The sequence below is a fragment of the Bombina bombina genome, chromosome 2 (assembly GCF_027579735.1).
Source record: "Bombina bombina isolate aBomBom1 chromosome 2, aBomBom1.pri, whole genome shotgun sequence".
Taxonomy (NCBI): domain Eukaryota; kingdom Metazoa; phylum Chordata; class Amphibia; order Anura; family Bombinatoridae; genus Bombina; species Bombina bombina.
In genome coordinates, this window is record NC_069500.1 from 728,606,787 (window position 1) to 728,630,987 (window position 24,201).

Here is a 24,201-nt window from a genome sequence, read left to right on the forward strand (position 1 = left end):
TTCTTTGCAAGGACACTCAAAAGCCTGCCATCCATGGATTCTGTCAGTGTTTTGATCTGTTCACCATCAACATTGCGTGCAGCAGCAACCACAGCCTCCCAGACACTGTTCAGAGAGGTGTACTGTTTTCCCTCCTTGTAAATCTCACATTTGATGATGGACCACAGGTTCTCAATGGGGTTCAGATCAGGTGAACAAGGAGGCCATGTCATTAGATTTTCTTCTTTTATACCCTTTCTTGCCAGCCACGCTGTTGAGTACTTGGACGCGTGTGATGGAGCATTGTCCTGCATGAAAATCATGTTTTTCTTGAAGGATGCAGACTTCTTCCTGTACCACTGCTTGAAGAAGGTGTCTTCAAGAAACTGGCAGTAGGACTGGGAGTTGAGCTTGACTCCATCCTCAACCCGAAAAGGCCCCACAAGCTCATCTTTGATGATACCAGCCCAAACCAGTACTCCACCTCCACCTTGCTGGCGTCTGAGTCGGACTGGAGCTCTCTGCCCTTTACCAATCCAGCCACGGGCCTATCCATCTGGCCCATCAAGACTCACTCTCATTTCATCAGTCCATAAAACCTTAGAAAAATCAGTCTTGAGATATTTCTTGGCCCAGTCTTGATGTTTCAGCTTGTGTGTCTTGTTCAGTGGTGGTCGTCTTTCAGCCTTTCTTACCTTGGCCATGTCTCTGAGTATTGCACACCTTGTGCTTTTGGGCACTCCAGTGATGTTGCAGCTCGGAAATATGGCCAAACTGGTGGCAAGTGGCATCTTGGCAGCTGCACGCTTGACTTTTCTCAGTTCATGGGCAGTTATTTTGCGCCTTGGTTTTCCACACGCTTCTTGTGACCCTGTTGACTATTTTGAATGAAACGCTTGATTGTTTGATGATCACGCTTCAGAAGCTTTGCAATTTTAAGAGTGCTGCATCCCTCTGCAAGATATCTCACTATTTTTTACTTTTCTGAGCCTGTCAAGTCCTTCTTTTGACCCATTTTGCCAAAGGAAAGGAAGTTGCCTAATAATTATGCACACCTGATATAGGGTGTTGATGTCATTAGACCACACCCCTTCTCATTACAAAGATGCACATCACCTAATATGCTTAATTGGTAGTAGGCTTTCAAGCCTATACAGCTTGGAGTAAGACAACATGCATAAAGAGGATGATGTGGTCAAAATACTCATTTGCCTAATAATTCTGCACTCCCTGTATACATCTATAGAGATGTATTTATATGTATCTCAATGTTAAAGTCCTTTTTTAAATTGTACAGACACCTATCTACAGTGTACCTAAGCTCGGACGAGGGTTATGAAGATAAACACCTGTCACCCGATGCAGTCAATATCCCTATAAGCAAAGGTGATATGACTTTGAAGTGGAGACAGCAAGCAGCTTGAGGTCGGAAGTACTTGTCCCGACTCGGCATGTAACTTCAGTATCCATACCCGAACTAATCACTGTAGTTCTTGCAGACACAAGGTGGATCCGGAGGTGAGCACTAACACAGATACCTGGACGGTTACAAAATCATAGAAGTCTGGAGGAGTGTATTGATGCAGACACTCGGACCGCTACCTACCGCTGCCTTGCGGATATAAAGTGGAGCCGGAGGTGAGCACTAACAGAGATACCTGGACTGTTGTTATATCATAGAAGTCTGGAGGGTGTATTGATGCAGTCACTCGGACCACTACCTACCGCAGTTTCCTGGAAAGCTGCATTTGTTTTGGGTCGCAAGTAATAACGGCATTTTGCAACAAAGTATTGTATATCCATGCTAGCTAGAGAGGACGCTTTTACCTCGGAGCTCTAGCATGTAAGTTTCATCAAAAAAGATCATGTTTTAAAGCAAAGAATGAGCCCTGGAAAAATGTATTTCTAAAGTTTCCTCTCATCTGGAACCTGGGCCCAGGCAGAAACGGACTCTTTAGAAACCTTTGGTCTTTTTCGATTTTGCTAATCATAAGGAGGACTTCCATACAGGTCGTATATATGATCATAAGTAATCCTACATGATTATTAGTTATCATTCTTTTTTGATTTACAGGATCAATATATATGTTGCAACTATATTGCTGTTTTAGTAATATATTATGATAAATTAATATCCCACTGCAGTGGTAGTAATATTGTATTTTATACCTTGACCATTTGCAATGACTTTTCAGTATGTTTGTTACTGTGTAAATAAATTTGCCGTGTGACCAGAGCTTATGTGCATCCGCGTGTTTGTTTCTTGATTGCTTTCAGCCAAACACCCAAGAAAGTAAAATGAAGCTCTACAGAGTGCTGCAATCCTCCATCTTTACACAGTATCTCATATAGCTCTACTGTGGCATTTCTCTCTTTTTCTTATAAACTCTGAAGCTATAAGTTTTTGGGGGTCTGCACCTGATCTAAGAACGGATAATTACCGCCTAGATCTTAAACAAAAAATATAATTACTGTTAAATACCTAGTTCTGTTAAAACAGGAAGGTATCAGTATTCCTCTCCCAGTACTTGCTTTGTAACATATATATATATATATATATATATATACAGTGGGGGGAAAAAGTATTTAGTCAGCCACCAATTGTGCAAGTTCTCCCACTTAAGAAGATGAGAGAGGCCTGTAATTTTCATCATAGGTATACCTCAACTATGAGAGACAAAATGTGGAAACAAATCCAGACAATCACATTGTCTGAATTGGAAAGAATTTATTTGCAAATTATGGTGGAAAATAAGTATTTGGTCAATATCAAAAGTTCATCTAAATACTTTGTTATATATCCTTTGTTGGCAATGACAGAGGTCAAACGTTTTCTGTAAGTCTTCACAAGGTTGTCACACACTGCTGCTGGTATGTTGGCCCATTCCTGCATACAGATCTCCTCTAGAGCAGTGATGTTTTGGGGCTGTCGCTGGGCAACACAGACTTTCAACTCCCTCCAAAGGTTTTCTATGGGGTTGAGATCTGGAGACTGGCTAGGCCACTCCAGGACCTTGAAATGCTTCTTACGAAGCCACTCCTTCGTTGCCCGGGTGGTGTGTTTGGGATTATTGTCATGCTGAAAGACCCAGCCACATTTCATCTTCAATTCCCTTGCTGACTGAAGGAGGTTTGCACTCAAAATCTCACGATACATGGCCCCATTCATTCTTTCATATACACGGATCAGTCGTCCTGTTCCCTTTGCAGAGAAACAGCCCCAAAGCATGATGTTGCCACCCCCATGCTTCACAGTAGGTATGGGGTTCTCTTTCCTCCAAACACGACAAGTTGTGTTTCTACCAAACAGTTCTACTTTGGTTTAATCTGACCATATGACATTCTCCCAATCTGCTTCTGGATCATCCAAATGCTCTCTAGCATACTTCAGATGGGCCCGGACATGTACTGGCTTAAGCAGGGGGACACGTCTGGCACTGCAGGATCTGAGTCCCTGGAAGCGTAGTGTGTTACTGATGGTAGCCTCTGTTACGTTGGTCCAGCTCTCTGCAGGTCATTCACTAGGCCCCCCCGTGTGGTTCTGGGATGTTTGCTCACCGTTCATGTGATCATTTTGACCCCACATTGTGAGATCTTGCGTGGAGCCCCAGATCGAGGGAGATTATCAGTGGTCTTGTATGTCTTCCATTTTCTAATTATTGCTCCCACAGTTGATTTCTTCACACCAAGCTGCTTGCCTATTGCAGATTCAGTCTTCCCAGCCTGGTACAGGTCTACAATTTTATTTCTGGTGTCCTTCGACAGCTCTTTGGTCTTCACCATAGTGGAGTTTGGAGTGTGACTGTTTGAGGTTGTGGACAGGTGTCTTTTATACTGATAACAAGTTCAAACAGGTGCCATTAATACAGGTAATGAGTGGAGGACAGAGGAGCCTCTTAAAGAAGAAGATACAGGTATGTGAGAGCCAGAAATCTTGCTTGTTTGTAGGTGACCAAATACTTATTTTCCACCATAATTTGCAAATAAATTCTTTCCAAATCAGACAATGTGATTGTCTGGATTTGTTTCCACATTTTGTCTCTCAAAGTTGAGGTATACCTATGATGAAAATTACAGGCCTCTCTCATCTTCTTAAGCGGGAGAACTTGCACAATTGGTGGCTGACTAAATACTTTTTTTTCCCCACTGTATATATATGCCTCTTCCCAAGAGAATAAAGCAAATTTGATAATAAAGGTAAATTGTAAAGTTGTTTAAAATTGTATGCTCTACCAAAATCACGAAAGAAAAATTTGGTGGTTTGTATCCCATTAACACCACCAATGTAATTCATAGTTAGCACATATGTATGACATTACTGCAAAAATAACATGCTCTGTTGAACTAGAATATTTTAATTTTGCATTAGAATGTTTCTTTAAATATTGTTTAATTTTAATGGCTTCTGATTGTGATCTAACCCTTAGATTTATTAAATTACAAATTAGAATTCTTTCAGTCCTCTTTCAGTCCTCAGTCCCACTTACTAGTGGGCACTTACCTAAATTGGCCTAATCAGCTGCTGTTGTTTTAAGTTGAACCACTTTCTCCTATTCACCTCTTTTATCCAGTCCCAAAAACTAAAACACCAAAACTCCTGAATGAACAGGTCTCCTAATACTTTGGACCCCAAAAGGATCAGTTCATAAACTAATGGGGATAGGAGAGGAAAATATCGAAACTTGCTTGCAACCTAATCACAAAGGAAAAAGGAATGTCGCCCGGGGAACCAAGAGCTATTCAGCAGATATCTGGAACAGACGAGGGAAGGGCGCAAAGCATAGAATCCCCTCTGGTGTAGTATGTAAAGGCAGATCGGATATTCGAAAACAAAAAGCCAAATGTGCACTCACATGAAATAACCTCAAATCATATGAGGTATGGAAACAGCATAGGAGGGCATAAAAGCTTCAGGAGAGTTCAGATAGTGTCCACACTATCCCAGCAGCCGCTGTCTGGCCGAGCCAAAATTCCACTTCTCCAGAAGATGATTAACCACTTTGAAAGGGGTTATGCAGCCTGGTCAGTGAATGTGTGTACACCATGTGTAAATGGTGGAGCTGGGCATGAATAGGACATAAACTAAAAGGTATGGCGAAAATGCTTTATTAGCATGAAATAACAAATATCTGTCATAAACACTGTAGCCATAAAACAATCATACAAATAACAACTCTCAAACAAAGCCATAGAGTATAAAAGTCGTGCCGTAGCACTTCAGCGAAACTGAGCTAGTGAGGGGGGGTGGCCTGGCACGTTTCACAACGCTATTGGTCGCTTTATCAGAGGTAGGGCTTTCATACCCTCCTATGCTGTTTCTATACCTCATATGAGTTGAGGTAATTTCAAGTGAGTGCACATTTGGCTTTTTGTTTTCAAATATCCAATCTGCCTTTACATACTTCACCAGAGGGGATTATTTGTGTGCCTTCCCTCTTCTGTTCCAGATATATATATATATATATATATATATATATATATATATATATATATATATATACAACTGGAGAGCACTCACACTTCTTAGGTCAACTTGCCAGGGTGCATGCAGGGAATGAATATCAATAAACAGATGGCTAGCATCTAGAGAGAGAGCTAGGTGTACATGTTTTGAAAAATTCTGAATAAAGTTTGGTGATGATTTCTTGTACTTAAAACTGTAAACTGCTTAAATTGTGTTCTTTAGAGAACAAGTAAAAATCTCTAAATGAGCATTATTCACCAAGTGCTATATTTATCAGAGAATATTTCAAGTTACAAATTTCTAACCTTTACGGCGTCAGCACTGAGCTGGCAAATCTGCTTTAGTGAGTCAGCACATATTGTGTTTGCAGAAATAGTTATGTTAATATCATATTTAATGACTGTTAGAGGAATTCTAAAGTAACATCTTGTGCATATGTAGGGATGTAGCACTTATAACAAAAAGAATTACTAGTGACTCATTTTTTTTCCTTATTGACAATACATTTTTAATTAAAGATAAGGAAAAAAAACGGTAAAGTCCTGCACACCTTTATTAATTAATTGAAGTACATATTTTATTTTTGTGAGATTGCAAATAGAAGGTTGTATGTTTAATAAACAGTAGATTGCATAATGAATATAGTATTCAATAAACATACTGTCATTTTTGTATTGTACTTTATGCATAAGTAATACAATACCATCTGAGGATGACTGCAACAGCAAATTATACATAATAGAGAACATTTGTTAAAGGAGCTCTATGGAACTAAAAAGAAGTGAGCAAGTGGGCAGGAAATACACAACTTACACACATGGAAACTATCAGTGAAAGTTCAATAAATGTAGAAGCTTCTTTATTAAATTTCTCCAGAAATTTGATCGGGATGGATACTGCACTTTTTACCTCAGATGTCTTTTGTAACACATTAAAGGGATGGTAAACTCCATATTATTCGTTTAAATAACTTACAATTCTTTTTATTATAAGTCCTTCTGATCCGTTTCAATTCCAGCCCACTGTGACGTCATATTGATTGTTTATATTTTTAGACAAATCAGTAAGTCTGTCGCCCGCCAGGCTTACTGCAATGCAACCAGCTTTACGCATGCGCAATATAGCATTATTCACGCAGTTTGCCAATCCAATCAGGAGCCTTTAAATCGGCTGGCGAATTTGCGCGTTCATGTGTTGGTAACGCATTCGCTCATTCACACTTTCCAAATGTAATATTTTCAAAATATGTCTTTGTATGGCATAACGATAGCTCAGATGTCTTTATATGGCATAACGATAGCTCTCAGACTCGCTGTTATCTTTTTTTTTTTACGTATAGCAAGTAAACATTGGATGTCATGACTAAATGTTTACTTGCTATACGTCATGTAACAAACTGCGCTTGCGCTATTTAGGAGCCGTGTCGGGATCGAGCAGAGGCTACAACGTATTTAGCGGGTGGGACCGCAATACACGTCACTTTGATTTTGCTATAGAAGTTAGCTGGGCGGAGCTTAGACACAATAATACACATTTAGAAAACCATATAAATATAATGAAAGTAAGTATGAAATTATTTAATTTTATATGCGGTTTTCTTAATGCTATATTGAGGGATCTTAATATTATATTCAACATCATCCGAGTTTACCATCACTTTAAGGCTGAGTTTCCATTAGTGGTGTCACCTTTTAAATGCAAAATGTTAAATCATTCTTCTGGTGTAAAGTGTTATCGTCTGCATTTTTTTTACAAACTTTACATACATCCTCATTCTGTTTTACGAAAATGTTGTAAGGCGTTAAAGGGACAGTCAAGTCCTTTCATGATTTAAATAGGGCATTTTAAACAACTTTCCAATTTACTTTTATCACCAATTTTGATTTTTTCTATTGGTATTCTTAGTTGAAAGCTAAACCTAGGAGGTTCATATGCTAATTTCTTAGACCTTGAAGACTGCCTCTAATCTGAATGCCTTTTGACCACTAGAGGGCATTAGTTCATGTGTTTCATATAGATAACATTGATCTCATGCACGTGAAGTTACCCTGGAGTGAGCACTGATTGGCTAAAATGCAAGTCTGTCAAAAGAACTGAAATAAGGGGGCAGTTTGCAGAAGCATAGATACAAGGTAATCACAGAGGTAAAAAGTGTATTTCTATAACAGTGTTGGTTATGCAAAAAAGAAAGAGATTATCTTTCTTTTTAAACAACATAAATTCTGGTGTTGACTGTCCCTTTACGTGTAACCATCCTCCATTTTCAATTTAACATCCAACAACTTGGTAAATATGAAAATCAGTATCTTAGACTATGTTCTTAAAGGGACATGAAACCCAAAATGTTTCTTTCATGATTCAGTTAGAGCATACAATTGTAAACAACTTTCTATTTTACTTCTATTACCAATTGTGCTTAATTTTATTGGTATCCTTTATTGATGGAGCAGCAATGCACTACTGAGCTAGCTGAATACAAACCAGCAGCTAGCTCTCAGCTCCTGGGTCTACCTAGGTATGTTTTTCATCAAGAGATACCAAAAGAACAAAGAAAATTGTATAATAGAAGTAAATTGGAAAGTTGTTTAAAATAGTATGCGCTATCTATCATCAAAGACATTTTGAGGGTTTCATGTCCCTTTACGTAAAAGTAAAATAATTGTTTTGCTCTTACATATTGTTTATATGTAATATATTTCCAATATAAATCAGCAAAAAGATATTTTCTCACACTATTGTGACGCAAAAAATAAACAGCTAACAGGAAAGGAAAACATGATATTGTTATTATTGTTATTGATGACTGCCTTAACCTGTTCCTGATGGGACTTATTTGTCTACATTGGAACAAAGTAAATAAGTAAAAATTGAAAATATGCGATCATTCATGCGATTGTGTGATATTAATGATGGGATCGGGTCTGGGGGAGTGCCTATGATGCTAGGCACGCCCTCCAGCCCGTGATCCCATTTAGCAAGCAATTATAGCTTCAGGACAGCCAGACGGCTAGAGCATTCCATGCCGTCCTAATGGAGCTAAAGTCCAGCGCAGTTAGGATGGCATGGAACGTCCAAATGGCGGGAAATTGTTGTGCTTCATTGCAGGTTGTGTTATACATGCATAACTGACCTCCCAATTGTTGCAATTTGTAGAATTTCCTTAGCCCTTCCCACAGACCAACCAGATAAGCCCACAATCATGCCCGTTATCCCCTCCTAACATTGACCCCCACAAAATGGTGCCTTCAAATATTGGGAGGTATGGCATAACAAACTCAGTCCATTATGTTTGCAAATAACCATTTACTTATGATTTTGTGTCAATATAAAATTAATAATTTTATAACTTCCAAATACAACTGCAATAATAATCAAACATTATGGAGGGAAAGAAACTTTAAAGTAATTATATGTAAAGTACTGCATTACAGTAATACCTCTATATATATATTATGTTTTAAAAGGATTGTAAGCTGTCATTTTATCAATGATCTGCAAAACTACTTGAAATATTTATTTTATATTTCTTAACTATGTCCAGATGGGACTAGCTGCAAATTCATGTGTCTACTGCTCTAAGCAATCACATAGATAGTTTAAACAATTTGCCGTACTTTGAAAGAAAACTATTATACAGACTTTGCTTTCCAGCATCCCTTATTATTATATTAGTGACAATAATTCATATATTTTATGTATTTTTGTTTTAACTGAAACTGAACCTCAGTGGGAAAAAAAGAAATGGGTACAATAGCTAAAATTGGTTTCCAACTAGATAAAGTAAAATATGGTTTACATATTCCAAATTCCTTTGAAAATCATAAGAAAGGTTGTTTTGCCAATAATTTTTTTTTTTATCATTCTTATTATTATTAAAACTTTGCCAGGTCAGACATGGAAAACCACTCTGACACTCGCGGGGGGTTGGCCTTAGCGAATTCTATTAAAAAGAGGGTTGTGAGGTGTCTCCCATAGAAAGTAATTTATTATTATTATTATTATCATCAAGTATTTGTAGAGCGCCAACAGATTCTGCAGCCCAATAGACTTGGGTCTAATATACAAGGTAACTATCACGGGAGACAAAGTGATAGAGGAGAGGAACTAAGATAGGAAAATGTTAGTGTATATTATATGCATCCCTGAACAATAGAGCCTTTAAAGGGACAGTCTAGTCAAAATTAAACTTTCATGATTCAGAAAAGCCATGTCATTTTAAACAACTTTCCAATTTACTTCTATTATCTAATTTGCTCATTTCTTTAGATATCATTTGTTGAAGAAATAGCAATGCACATGTGTGAGCCAAACACAAGAGGCCTCTGTATGCAGCAACCAATAAGCAGCTACTGAGCATATCTAGATATGCTTTTCAGCAAGTGATATCAAGAGAATGAAGCAAATTAGATAATAGAAGTAAATTAGAAAGTTGTTTACAATGACATGCTCTTTCTAAATCGCAAATGATAAAATGTGGGTTGCATGTCCCTTTAAGGGGAGCTTGAAAGTTTGAAAACTAGGGGAGAGTCGTGTAGAACAAGGCATAGAGTTCCATAAAATAGGGGCCAGTCTGGAGAAGTCCTGTAGATGGGAATGTGAGGCGGTAAGAAGAGTGGAGGAGAGAAAGAGGTCATGATAAGAGTGAAGGGGACGGGAGGGAGAGTATCTGAAGATGAGGTAATGGAGCTTGCTGGAACAGGAAACTTTCATCTACACCCATGGAACGACCCTGTTCAGACCACTAGGTGTGGTAAATTGCCATAGAACAAGCCACTGAGCTGTTGTTCGTTCCTGGTAGAGCGCTTCTCTCTTCGTATGCAAATTATTATGACCCTGGGGAAGTCTCCTTATGGGTGATGGGGGAAACCAGACGTGGACTCCTTGCCCAGTGTGCTTAGAGGAATGTGGCTGCACCTCACTGACGAGGCCCATAGGAGGCCAAAATGATCGTCTGGGGTTGTCATGTTCCTTGTTCAGAGGAGAATTGCCTGGTATTTCGGGGCTGGACTGACCTTAATTGGCAGGATCAGACTGATATACTTCAGGAAAGTTTTCTTCTGTGAAAAGCACACTGGTCTTAAAGAGGCTGCTTCCCGGTGGTAAATCGCCATAGAACAAGCCACTGAGCTGTTGTTCGTTCCTGGTAGAGCGTTTCTCTCTTCGTATGCAATATATTATATGCATCCCTGAACAATAGAGCCTTTAAAGGGACAGTCTAGTCAAAATTAAACTTTCATGATTCAGAAAAGCCATGTCATTTTAAACAACTTTCCAATTTACTTCTATTATCTAATTTGCTAATTTCTTTAGATATCATTTGTTGAAGAAATAGCAATGCACATGTGTGAGCCAAACACAAGAGGCCTCTATGTGCAGCAACCAATAAGCAGCTACTGAGCATATCTAGATATGCTTTTCAGCAAGTGATATCAAGAGAATGAAGCAAATTAGATAATAGAAGTAAATTAGAAAGTTGTTTACAATGACATGCTCTTTCTAAATCGCAAAAGATAAAATGTGGGTTGCATGTCCCTTTAAGGGGAGCTTGAAAGTTTGAAAACTGGGGGAGAGTCGTGTAGAGCAAGGCAGAGAGTTCCATAAAATAGGGGCCAGTCTGGAGAAGTCCTGAAGATGGGAATGTGAGACGGTAAGAAGAGTGGAGGAGAGAAGGAGGTCATGATCAGAGTGAAGGGGACGGGAGGGAGAGTATCTGAAGATGAGGTAATGGAGCTTGCTGGAACAGGAAACTTTCATCTACACCCATGGAACGACCCTGTTCAGACCACTAGAGACAGGGAAACATATTTTAAAATATGAAAAACAATTCACTTTGAATTTTGTAATATAAATACATATTTTTACATGTGCGCTGTAGTCAAAATGATTTCTACTGTGCACTGTAAATCTTTTCTTTTCTGCACAATTTCAATACAAATTTTATTTTTTATTTATTTTTTCATAAAATTAGCTATTTAGATTTAGGCCCCAAGCTTTCATGATGCAGATAGAGCGTGCGATTATAACAAAATCCAGTGTATTTATATTATCGCAAGCATCTCTTTCGCTAGTTGTTTTTTATTGAGAGCATACTGAGGTAGGATTAGAACAGTGCATGTGTTTACAGCACTATATGGCAGCTGTGTTTGTTGCAGTGTTTGACAAGCAAGCAGGAATAGTAGATACAGTGGTGGCTTGTGACATATTAAATGACTAGGGTGTACAATTCTGTCCGATTCCCTGACTCCTATTACTGGGGTGCAGATATTTTCTTGGCTGGGATACCTATTTAAGCACTAGTTAAACTATTAAAGGGACATGAAACCAAGAATTTTTCTGTCATGATTCAGATAGAGTATACAATTTTAAACAACACTACAATTTATACCCCTTTAATGAGTTCCCAATGATCTATTTTACCTGATAAAGAGCATGAAATAGTTTACAAATCCCTACTTTTACCTTTATTTTGTCATTTGAAATAGCAGTTTACCTGTCGAAACAACCACCCATATTAAAAATTTGAATATTGTGGTATTCTCTATTAAAAAAAGTTATGTAAACAAGTGTCTGAAATACAATGTACTCCTAGGGTTGCCACCTTTTGTTGTAAAAAAAAAATGCTGGCTATATTAATTTGCATAATTAATAATGCACACATAACATCATAAGAAGTGACATATCCTCTGAGCAAAAAAAGAGGGAAGAAAAGTAATATAATATGGTTGGAAAAGAAAAATTCCCTAAATGTCCATAGACCTAGATACACACCAGCACACCTAGACATTAACAGACATCCATAGCACTTGCAGACACATACGTAAACTAAGACAGCAGCATGGGTACACACAGGGGTGTTTACAGATAGCCATGTGCTTACACGCACAAACACTTGCACACAAAGACAAGTAGCCATAAACACCCACATGAATGAATTCACACATATACAGACTTTCACATGCAGGCTTTCACACACACACATAAATACAAGTGCCTACAGACATTAACAGTACACAAACATGCATCCACAAATTACACCCATACACACACACACACACACACCCGCACACACACCCGCACACACACCCACACCCACACACACCCGTACGTACTCACGCACACCCGCACACATGCACCCCCCCACCGCACACACACATGCATACACTAGCACACACACATGCACACCCCCTCACACACACTCACACACACAAATGCACACACACAACCAGGGCCACCATCAGGGGGTGAAAGGGGTGATTCCTGTCAGGGGCCCACTGGGCCAGGGGGGCCCCATGAGGCAAGCACAACTATTATTTTTTTTATTTAAAAAAAACATCTTTTAATTTTGGCAGCCACCAGAGGGCACTACAGCAGAATTCTATTGAGCGCAGGAAATGTCATTACAAGGAGTAAAGCATTAGCATTTGAGAGGATTTCTGAGTGTGCACTAAACTACTATGCACAGTGTGAGAGAGACTAGTAGAAATTCTATATTTAAAACCATGCAGAAATGTTTCCTTCTCAATACACAAATGGTAGGTGCCCTTTTGGCAGAAATGATTTTTTTATTTATATATATATTTTAATTACATTCCAGTTTACTGCCCCTTTATGCAAGGACTTTCTAGATGCCAGGAGGCATTTTATCTAAGATTTTTACATCTGCATAAAATGTTATACTCTCAGGCTAAGATTGCTCAGTGTTTGAAATGATACAGGTTAACTTAACACTGTTCAGTTTATACTACAGCTGACTTAATTTTGAAATACATACAAATAAGTCTAAATCCTGCATTTAACCAGATCTAATGGTATGAGACTGAATACCACAGCTTATGGTTCCACCAAGACCATATAGAGTACAGCCTTTTCAAAATCAGCTGACAGATGGGAAAATTTGTACACCATGGGGAAACATATGTCAACCTTTCAAAAGTACTTTTATTCATCTACCCATTCTGACAGATCATTAATGTGCATTTTTAAATTCAAAGTATTTTTGTTTGCACATTTACAAATATGATTCTTTAAAAAGTGATCTCTTAATTTCTGCTATTTTGTTATCATGCATGTCACACATTGTTGATTTATGGGATGGCAATGTGCAGAAATGTTACCTCCTGTGAGTGTTTCTGTGGGTGTCTGTGTGAGGGTGAGTGTGACTGTTTTTGTGCATTTTCTGTGGATGTTTCTGTGAGGGTGTGTGTGTATGTCTTTGGTCATTTTCTGTGGATGTTTATGTAAGGGTGTGCATGTCGTTGTGTACTTTCTGTGGGTGTCTCTGTGAGGGTGTGTGCGTATGTCTTTGTACATTTTCTGTGGGTGGCTCTGTGAGGGTGTGTGTGTATGTCGTTGTGTGTTTTATGTGGATGTCTCTGTGAGCTTGTGTGTGTGTGTGTGTGTAAATGTATGTCTGTGGGTGTCTCTGTGAGGGTGTGTGTGTATATATATATATGTCTTTGTGTGTTTTCTGTGGGTGTCTCTGTGTGTGTGTGTCTTTGTGTGATTTCTGTGGGTGTCTCTCTGTGTATGTGTGTATATATGTGTGTGTTTTCTGTGGGTGTATGTGAGTGTGTATGTCTTTCTGTGTTTTCTGAGGCTGTCTCTGTGGGTGTTTCCTTGGGTATATGTGCAAGTTTGTGTTTGAGTTTGTGTGTGTCCATTGTCTGTTCCTTTTTAGGACATTTTGACCTTACTACTGATTTTCTCACATCTTTCTACAGACTTTGAGACTAATGAGACCTTTCTGTAAGTCACCAATCCACTATTTAACCTTTAAATTATTGTTTAGGCAGTTCAGGACCCTTCCTTTCAGCCACTGCATGCTGTTGTTATCATATAGTTGGCATCTTCCTTGACAAAAAGATAATCAGAACTCCATATTTTGCCTTGTAAATCTCCTTTTTTTGACAAAACTGAAGTCTATCTCGTTACTTGTCAGGTCAATGTAAACAAGTGCTGAGTGTCTGTGTGGGTGTCTGAGTGTGTTTGTGTGTTTCTTTGCATGTCTACTAGAGTGTCTATATGTGAATCCTTATGTGTGAGTGTGTGTTTCAGTGTACGAGTATGTCTGTGTGTTTGTGTGTTACTACCTTTACAACATTTCCAAGTTTGACTACACTTAAGAATAAAGTGCATATACGTTTTAGTCACTTGGTCAAAAATTGCACGTTAATGGAGGGGGGCTGATCAATGGTTAAGTCAGGGGCCCCAAAATTTCTAGTGGCGGACCTGCACTTACATGCACATACACAAGCACACCCCCCCCGCACATACACTCTTGCACACACACACCCACACACACATACCACACACACACATGCACAAACATGCACAAACACCCGCACATACACACCTGCACACGCACACACATACCGCACACGCACACAAATACCGCACACACACCCCAGTAAACACACCCGCACACACACGCACCCGCACACACACACACCCAGGGCCGCCATCAGGGGGTGAAAGGGGTGACTCCTGTCAGGGGCCCACTGGGCCAGGGGGGGGCCCATGAGGCAAACACAGCTATTATTTAAAAAAAAACCATTTCTTTTAATTTAGGCAGCCAACAGAGGGCACTACAGCAGAGTTCTATTGAGCGCAGGAAATGTCATTACAAGGAGTAAAGCATTAGCATTTGAGAGGATTTCTGAGTGTGCACTCAACCACTTTACTGCCCCTTTATGCAAGGACTTTCCAGATGCCAGGAGGCATTTTATCTAAGATTTTTACATGTGCATAAAATGTTATACTCTCAGGCTAAGATTGCTCAGTGTTTGAAATGAGACAGGGTAACATAACACTGTTCAGTTTACACTACAGCTGACTTAATTTTGAAATACATACAAATAAGTCTAAATCCTGCATTTAACCAGATCTAATGCTTATGGTTCCATCAAGACCATATAGAGTACAGCCTTTTCAAAATCAGCTGACAGATGGGAAAATTTGTACACCATGGGGAAACATATGTCAACCTTTCAAAAGTACTTTTATTCATCTACCCATTCTGACAGATCATTAATGTGCAATTTTAAATTCAAAGTATTTTTGTTTGCACATTTACAAATATGATTCTTTAAAAAGTGATCTCTTTATTTCTGCAATTTTGTTATCATGCATGTCACACACTGTTGATTTATGGGATGGAAATGTGCAGAAATGTTACCTCCTGTGATGTTTCTGTGAGGGTGTGTGTGCGTATGTCTTTGTGCATTTTCTGTTTATGTCTCTGTAAGGGTGTGTATGTCTTTGTGTATTTTCTGTGGGTGTGTCTGTGAGGGTGTGTGCAAATGTCTTTGTGCATTTTCTGTGGGTGGCTCTGTGAGAGTGTGTGTGTATGTATGTCTTTGTGAATTTTCTGTGGATGCCTCTGTGAGGCTGGGTGTGTATGTCATTGTGTGTTTTCTGTGGATGTCTCTGTGAGCTTGTGTGTGTGTGCGTGAATGTATGTCTGTGGGTGTCTCTGTGAGGGTGTGTGTGTGTATGTCTTTATGTGTTTTCTGTGGATGCCTCAGTGAGGGTGTGTTTGTATATATGTTGTTGTGTGTTTTCTGTGGGTTTCTCTGTGTGAGTGTCTTTGTGTGCTTTCTGTGGGTGTCTCTCTGTGTATGTGCGTATATCTTTGTGTGTTTTCTGTGGGTGTATGTGAGTGTGTATGTCTTTGTGTGTTTTCTGTGTGTGTGTGTGTGTGTGTGTGTGTGTGTATGTCTTTCTGTGTTTTCTGAGGCTGTCTCTGTGGGTGTTTCCTTGGGTATATGTGCAAGTTTGTGTTTGAGTTTGTGTGTGTCCATTGTCTGTTTCTTTTTAGGACATTTTTGACCTTACTACTGATTTTTTCACATCTTTCTACAGACTTTGAGACTAATGAGACCTTTCTGGAAGTCACCAATCCACTATTTAACCTTTAAATTATTATTTAGGCAGTTCAGGACCCTTCCTTTCAGCCACTGCATGCTGTTGTTATCATATAGTTGGCATCTTCCTTGACAAAAAGATAATCAGAAATCCATATTTTGCCTTTTAAATCTGCTTTTTTTGACAAAACTGTAGTCTACCTCGTTACTTGTCAGGTCAATGTAAACAAGTGCTGAGTGTCTGAGTGTGTTTGTGTATTTCTTTACATGTCTGCTAGAGTGTCTATATGTGAATCCTTATGTGTGAGTGTGTGATTCAGTGTATACGTGTGTCTGTGTGTTTCTGTGTCACTACCTTTACAACATTTCCAAGTTTGACTACACTTAAGAATAAAGTGCATATACGTTTTAGTCACTTGGTCAAAAATTGAACGTCAATGGGGGGGGCCTGATCAATGGTTAAGTCAGGGGCCCCAAAATTTCTAGTGGCGGCCCTGCACACACACATGCGCGCACACACACACACACACCTGCACATACAATCTTGCACACACATAGTTACATCAGTACACACCCCCACACACACACACACACATGTACCCGCACACACACACGCACACATACACACACACACACCAGTACACCCCCCACACACACACACATGCACCCGCACACACGCACCCGCATACACCCACACGCGCACACACACGTGTACACACACACCCACACACACACGCTCACACATACCTGCACAAACACCAGCACACCTAGATATTAACAGACATCCATAGCACTTGCAGACACATACGTAAACTAAGACAGCAGCATGGGTACACGCAGGGCATTAACAGATAGCCATGTGCTTACACACACAAACACATGCACACAAAAACAAGTAGCCATAGACACCTACATGAATGAGTGCACACATATACAGAAACCTACAGACATTCACATGCAATCTTTCACACACATACATAAATAAAAGTGCCCACAGACATTAACACACAACATGCATCCACAAATACTAACATACACACATAAACAGAAACTCAATCACAATCAGGAACCTACAGAAACCCACATGTACAATCAGGCATTCGCACACACACACACACACACACACAAAACGGCACACACACACACCCACACACATACTCGCACCCCCCACACACACACCCACACACGCACACACACCCTCACACGCACCCGCAGACACACATCCGCACACACACATGCACACACACACACACCCGCACTCCCTCCGCACACACACACCCGCACACACACACACATCTACACACACACACGCACACACATACCCGCACACTCACAAACACACACGCACACACACCCTCACGCACACACACCCGCACACACACACACACACGCACATGCACACACACGCACATGCACACACACACACCAGTACACACACGCCCCTGCACACACACACGTACCCGCACATACACACACACACACACACACACACACACCCCCGCACACCCACACACACCCATACATTTCTTTAATTTTATTAATTTTGTCCCGTTTTGAGGGTTATCAGACCGTGCGGCCAGCGCAAGTGTCATTTTTTAGCACACACACACACCACTTACTAAACATTTTTATATGTTTAGTAAGTGGTGTGTGTATGTTTTATAGTTTTCTTTAACTGCAGAGTTGGGTGGCCATGCCTACATAATCCACAGCACCGCGTCTATGCCGTCCGCGCTCAAAATTAGGGGCGTGATCATTGAAAGCAAATGACAGCAGGTCAGTACTCAGTCGTGAGCTGTCAGACTGAGCTGAGGAGAGAGACTGGTCATGAGAGGGAAGTTAGAACTACTAGCTAGTGCCTAGTAAGGACAGGGGTCGGACTAGATATGTCAATATCTGATGTGATGATCATCTGCCTCTGCCATCATCCGAATTAGTGGCTGACCATCACCAGAGAGATAGTTCTTGCCATCTTCTTGTGTCACAGTGTGAACATACAAACATAGTGATCAAGTAGATCAATTGTCTAAGTTCTGAAAGAATTGTGCACGGCCAAGGTAAGACCAGTGTTTGTGCCTGTCAATCAATTTAAATGTCATTATTTATGCTTATTATTATGCTGTTGCAGTGCTGATTGTACAGACGTTATAAATAACGGTTATCATTATCAAGTAACTATTTCCACATTTTTCTCAGTTCTTCCACCATGTAACAATGATTTTGGGCAACTCAGCTAAAAAAAATCTACAACTACTAATCCAGATCTTTAAACCAAACGCCTGTTCAGAGGCTACACTTTTACCATTTAAACTCAGTTAATATGGGGGAATTTGCCTTGACAACATAGAGGATAAGTTCAATTTTGGAAACATTGAGTTAAGGGCATGTGATTAAAAAATATACACACCACATTCCCAATTTAGATCATGGGAACATTGTGAAAACACTGTGGATTGGTATTTAGATGTTATAGCTCCTCTACGTCTACCTAAAATAATTTGTATGAGTTTGTCTGTAACTGAAGGATAATTGTAGACTCAATTATTTGTATTTATGTCATAAAAGTTACTTTTTTTCCTATGAATAAAGAATATTAACCCTGTCCCGTTTTGACATCTCAATGTCCCGTTTTTGTCTCAAGGAAATATGGTCAGCCTATATATATATATTTTTTTTTTTATTCTATTGGGCCTTTCTCTCTCAGGGTTATATTCCTTGTGGAAAATGAATGGTGTGTGGGTTAAGTAGGATTAAGAAGGCTGTATACCCTCTGACCTCAGGTAATGGTGACCTCTAACCCCTTGTAGAGATGATGTCTAATCCCTGGTGATCACACAAATGATATAAAAAGTGTCTTTATTATACTTACCTGGCAGGGGAGTCTTAGCCATGATCACTAAGGTGGCTCTCCCAGGGCGAGGCTGGTTCATTGCACTCCGGGCCCGCTGACCTCTGCAATTTCCCCACATGCGGGAAACTCGACTGCACAATTTGTGGTAGTTGGGGACTGCGTGCGCGCTCTCCCCTGAAAGAGAAAAAAAAAAATTCTTTATTGACAAAAAATCAGCAACGTTTCGTGACTGATAGCATGATTAAGTGACAGCAGTCACGAAACGTTGCTGATTTTTTGTCATTAAAGACACTTTTTATATCATTTGTGCTGTGGACATCTTCATGTGTGGTTATATTTGTGGAATTGGCAGATTTCCACTGTCTTCACGAGCACTGTATGATCCGGCAGCTGTTCCTAACTTCACTTGGATTATTCCCTGGTGATAAAACTAGTATGCCTTCAGCTTTATACAATGAGCAGTGCAACACCAAGGTAACGAACAGTGGCAGCCTTAGACTGCCAGCTTATGTGCTTGCTAACCCCAGGACCTCATACAATGAGTTACATATATCAATATATGATGTAGTGTGTGTCTATCTGTATCTATAAGTGTGTATGTGTGTGTATCTGCATGTATAAGTGTAAGCTGTGTAGTTTGTGTGTGTGTGTGTATCTGTATGTATAAGTGTAGGCTATGTAGTGTGTGTGTCTGCATGTATTAATGTAAGCTATGAAGTGTGTGTATCTGCATGCATAAGTATATGCTGTGTAGTGTGTGTGTGTGTGTGTGTATCTGTATCTATAAGTGTGTGTGTGTATCTGCATGTATAAGTGTAAGCTGTGTAGTGTGTGTGTGTATCTGTATGTATAAGTGTAGGCTATGTAGTGTGTGTGTCTGCATGTATTAATGTAAGCTATGAAGTGTGTGTATCTGCATGTATAAGTATATGCTGTGTAGTGTGTGTGTGTGTGTGTGTGTGTGTGTATCTGTATGTATAAGTATGTGTGTGTATCTGCATGTATAAGTGTAAGCTGTGTAGTGTGTGTGTGTGTATCTTTATGTATAAGTGCAGGCTATGTAGTCTGTGTGTGTGTGTGTCTGCATGTATAAATGTAAGCTATGAAGTGTGTATATCTGCATGTATAAGTGTATACTATGTAGTGTGTGTGTGTATCTGCATGTATAAGTGTATGCTATGTAGTGTGTGCATGCGTATCTGCATGTATAAGTGTATGCTATGTAGTGTGTGTTTATCTGTATGTATAAGTGTATGCTATGTAGTGTGTGTGTGTCTGTCTGTATAAGTGTATGCTATGTAGTGTGTGTGTGTCTGTCTGTATAAGTGTATGCTATGTAGTGTGTGTGTGTATCTTTATGTATAAGTGTGTATCTGCATGTATAAGTGTATGCTATGTAGTGTGTGTGTGTAACTGCATTAATAAGTGTATGCTGTGTAGTGTGTGTGTATCTGTATGTATAAGTGTGTGTGTGTATCTGCATGTATAAGTGTATACTGTGCAGTGTGTGTATCTGCATGTATAGGTGTATGCTGTGTAGTGTGTATCTGTATGTATAAGTGTAAGCTATGTAGTGTGTGTGTATCTGCATGTGTAAGTGTATGCTATGTAGTGTGTGTGTTTATGTGCATATGTAAGTGTATGCTATGTAGTGTGTGTGTGTATGTGCATATGTAAGTGTATGCTATGTAGTGTGTTACTGTGCATTTTTGCTAACTTTAAAGGCCAGAATCTAGAATATTAATGAGGAAAGCAGAGAGCAGCTTTAAAAAATCTATTATTAAATCTCTAATTAAGATAAAAAATATTTAGCACTGTCTCTGCAAAGGTTAATTAAATACAGAGCTCATATAGCTATACCAGTGCTTTGAGCTTGTGTTTGATTTGCTGCCTAAGAGTATTAAAAGATATGACTTTATTTAGAATTTTATTTATATTAGTTTGGTCTTATGATTTTTTAAGCCACGCCCCTTTCAAATTTTTGCTGGAGGGGGTGTTCCTCTTTTGAATTTTGAAATGTTGGGAGGTATGCACACACCTGCTCACACGCACAGGCACACACCCGCACACTCACTCACACACAGGCATCCAAAGTTAAAAAATCTCACCAGCCTCCTTTTGTACAATTATTTTACTCTGAGATTTTATTTGTTTCCTGATGACCCATTGACAGCTTGTGGGGACCTGCATACACACGCACACAAACGCACACACATAGATATGCACACACACCCGCACATATCTGCACACACACAAACACCCACACACACCCGCACATATACACACACGCACACACATATACACACACACACTCCCGCACACACATACACTAGTACACACACATGCACACACACCCGCACACACACCAGTACACACACACACACCCACACACCCACACACATCCTACACACACACACACTCGTGCACACACACACGCAAACACCCGCACACACACATGCAGACGCACACCAGTACACACATTCACCCACACACACACACACCCATACACACACATACACCCACACACACACCTGTACACACAGCCGCGCTGCCGAGCACACATACCCGCACACACCCGCGCACACACACACTCGTACACACAGAACATTCAGTTGTGTGCTGTTACCTTGTGTCTGATGTCTCTTGTACATATCATGAAGACTCTGCAGCCGGAACTTTAGATAACTTTTATTTAGCTATAACCACATGGCTTCTTCACTAACAGGTTCATCAGTAAAACTAAACATGGCTTCTGATGATGTCACAGAGACCCAAACACACCCAGAGGGTGTGGTGAGCTGAGCTTAAAGCTGCAGCACTTCTAACATATAATTATGAGACAAGGTTAGTGCAAAGATACAGTAAAAGCTGCAGTAATCTTAACACATACCCGCACACACACACACCCGCACACACCAACATACACACGCACACACAGACACCTGCTTACACGCACAGGCACACACCCGCACACTCACTAACACACAGGCATCCAAAGTTAATATCTCACCAGCCTCCTTTTGCACAATTATTTTACTCTGAGATTTTATTTGTTTCCTGATGACCCATTGACAGCTTGTGGGGACCTGCATGCATACACACACCCACACGCACACAAACACATACACATACGCACACACCCGAATGCACACACAAACCAGTACACCCCCCCACACACACATCCACGCACACGCACACAGACACACTCGCACACACACACCAGTACACCCCCCGCACACACATGCACCCTCACACCAGCACACACATTCACCTACACACACCCGCACACACCTGTACACAACCATGAACATGCATACACATGCACACACATACACCTGCACACACACACCAGCACACACACACACCTGTACACACAGCTGCACACATACCCGCACACACAACCGCACAGACACACCCGCATACCCGCACACACACCCACACACACTGCACACACCCGCACACCTGCACACACACAGGCACACACCCGCACACTCACTCACACACAGGCATCCAAAGTTAATATCTATCCAGCCTCCTTTTATACAATTATTTTAATCTGAGATTTTATTTGTTTCCTGATGACCAATTGACAGCTTGTGGGGACCTGCATACACCCCCCCCCGCACACAAATGCACACACATAGACACAAACACGCACACACAAACTCGCACCCCCTGCACACGCACACACACACCTGCACACACACCTGCATGCACACATATTGACACCCACCCACACCCACGTACACACACACCCGCACACACACACTCTCACACACACACCTGCACACATACCTGCACACACCAACACACACACCCCGCACACACACCTGCTCACACGCACAGGCACACACCCGCACACTCACTCACACACAGGCAACCAAAGTTAATATCTCACCAGCCTACTTTTATACAATTATTTTACCCTGAGATTTTATTTGTTTCCTGATGACCCATTGACAGCTTGTGAGGACCTGCATACACACACACACAAATGCATACACATACACACACACCCGCACACACGCGCACGCACACACACACCAGTACACCCCCCCCGCACACACACCAGCACACACACCGCACACACACACATACCCGCACACACACACCCTGCACACACACACACGAACACACACACCCTGCACACACGCCTGCACCCCCCCCTCACACACACAGGCACACACCTGCACACTCACTCACACACAGGCATCCAAAGTTAATATCTCACCAGCCTCCTTTTGTACAATTATTTTCCTCTGAAATTTTGTTTCCTGATGACCCATTGACAGCTTGTGGGGACCTGCATACACACACCCACACGCTTACAAACGCACACACATAGACACACACCTGCACACACACACCCGCATGCACACACACGCACACCCCTGCACACACACAAACACCCTTGCACACACACCCACATATACACACTCGCACATACACACACATGCACAAACACACATGCACAAATACCGCACATGCACTCACACATACACATACACTCTCGCACACACAGACACCCACACAAACACCCCTGCACACACACACACACATACACACCGCACATACACACACACGCATAAACACAGATGCACACATACCGCACATGCACTCACACATACACATACATTCTCGCACACACACGCACCCACACACTCACATGCAAACACACGCACACACATACCGCACACACACACACACACACCAGTACACACACACCCCGCAAACACCCCCCCACACACACCTGCACACACTCACATCCACACATGCACCAGCACACACGCACCCGCACACACACCAGCACACATACCCACACACGCACACACAAACACCAGCGCACACACACACCCGCAAACACACACCCCGCACACACACGCACACACACCTGCTCACACACACAGACACACACCCGCATACTCACTCACACACAGGCATCCAAAGTTAATATCTCAGCAGCCTCCTTTTGTACAATTATTTTACTCTAAAATTTGACTTGTTTCCTGATGACCCATTGACAGTTTGTGGGGACCTGCATACAC

The 24,201-nt window shown here is 40.8% G+C and overlaps 1 non-coding gene across 1 annotated transcript; it reads left to right on the forward strand.

The window, feature by feature from the left end:
- The first annotated feature begins 19,166 nt into the window (after positions 1 to 19,166).
- LOC128650554 (U1 spliceosomal RNA) lies at positions 19,167 to 19,333 on the forward strand. Its single transcript, XR_008400848.1, has one exon. It is a non-coding gene; the product is annotated as a U1 spliceosomal RNA (small nuclear RNA).
- The last annotated feature ends 4,868 nt before the right edge of the window (positions 19,334 to 24,201 follow it).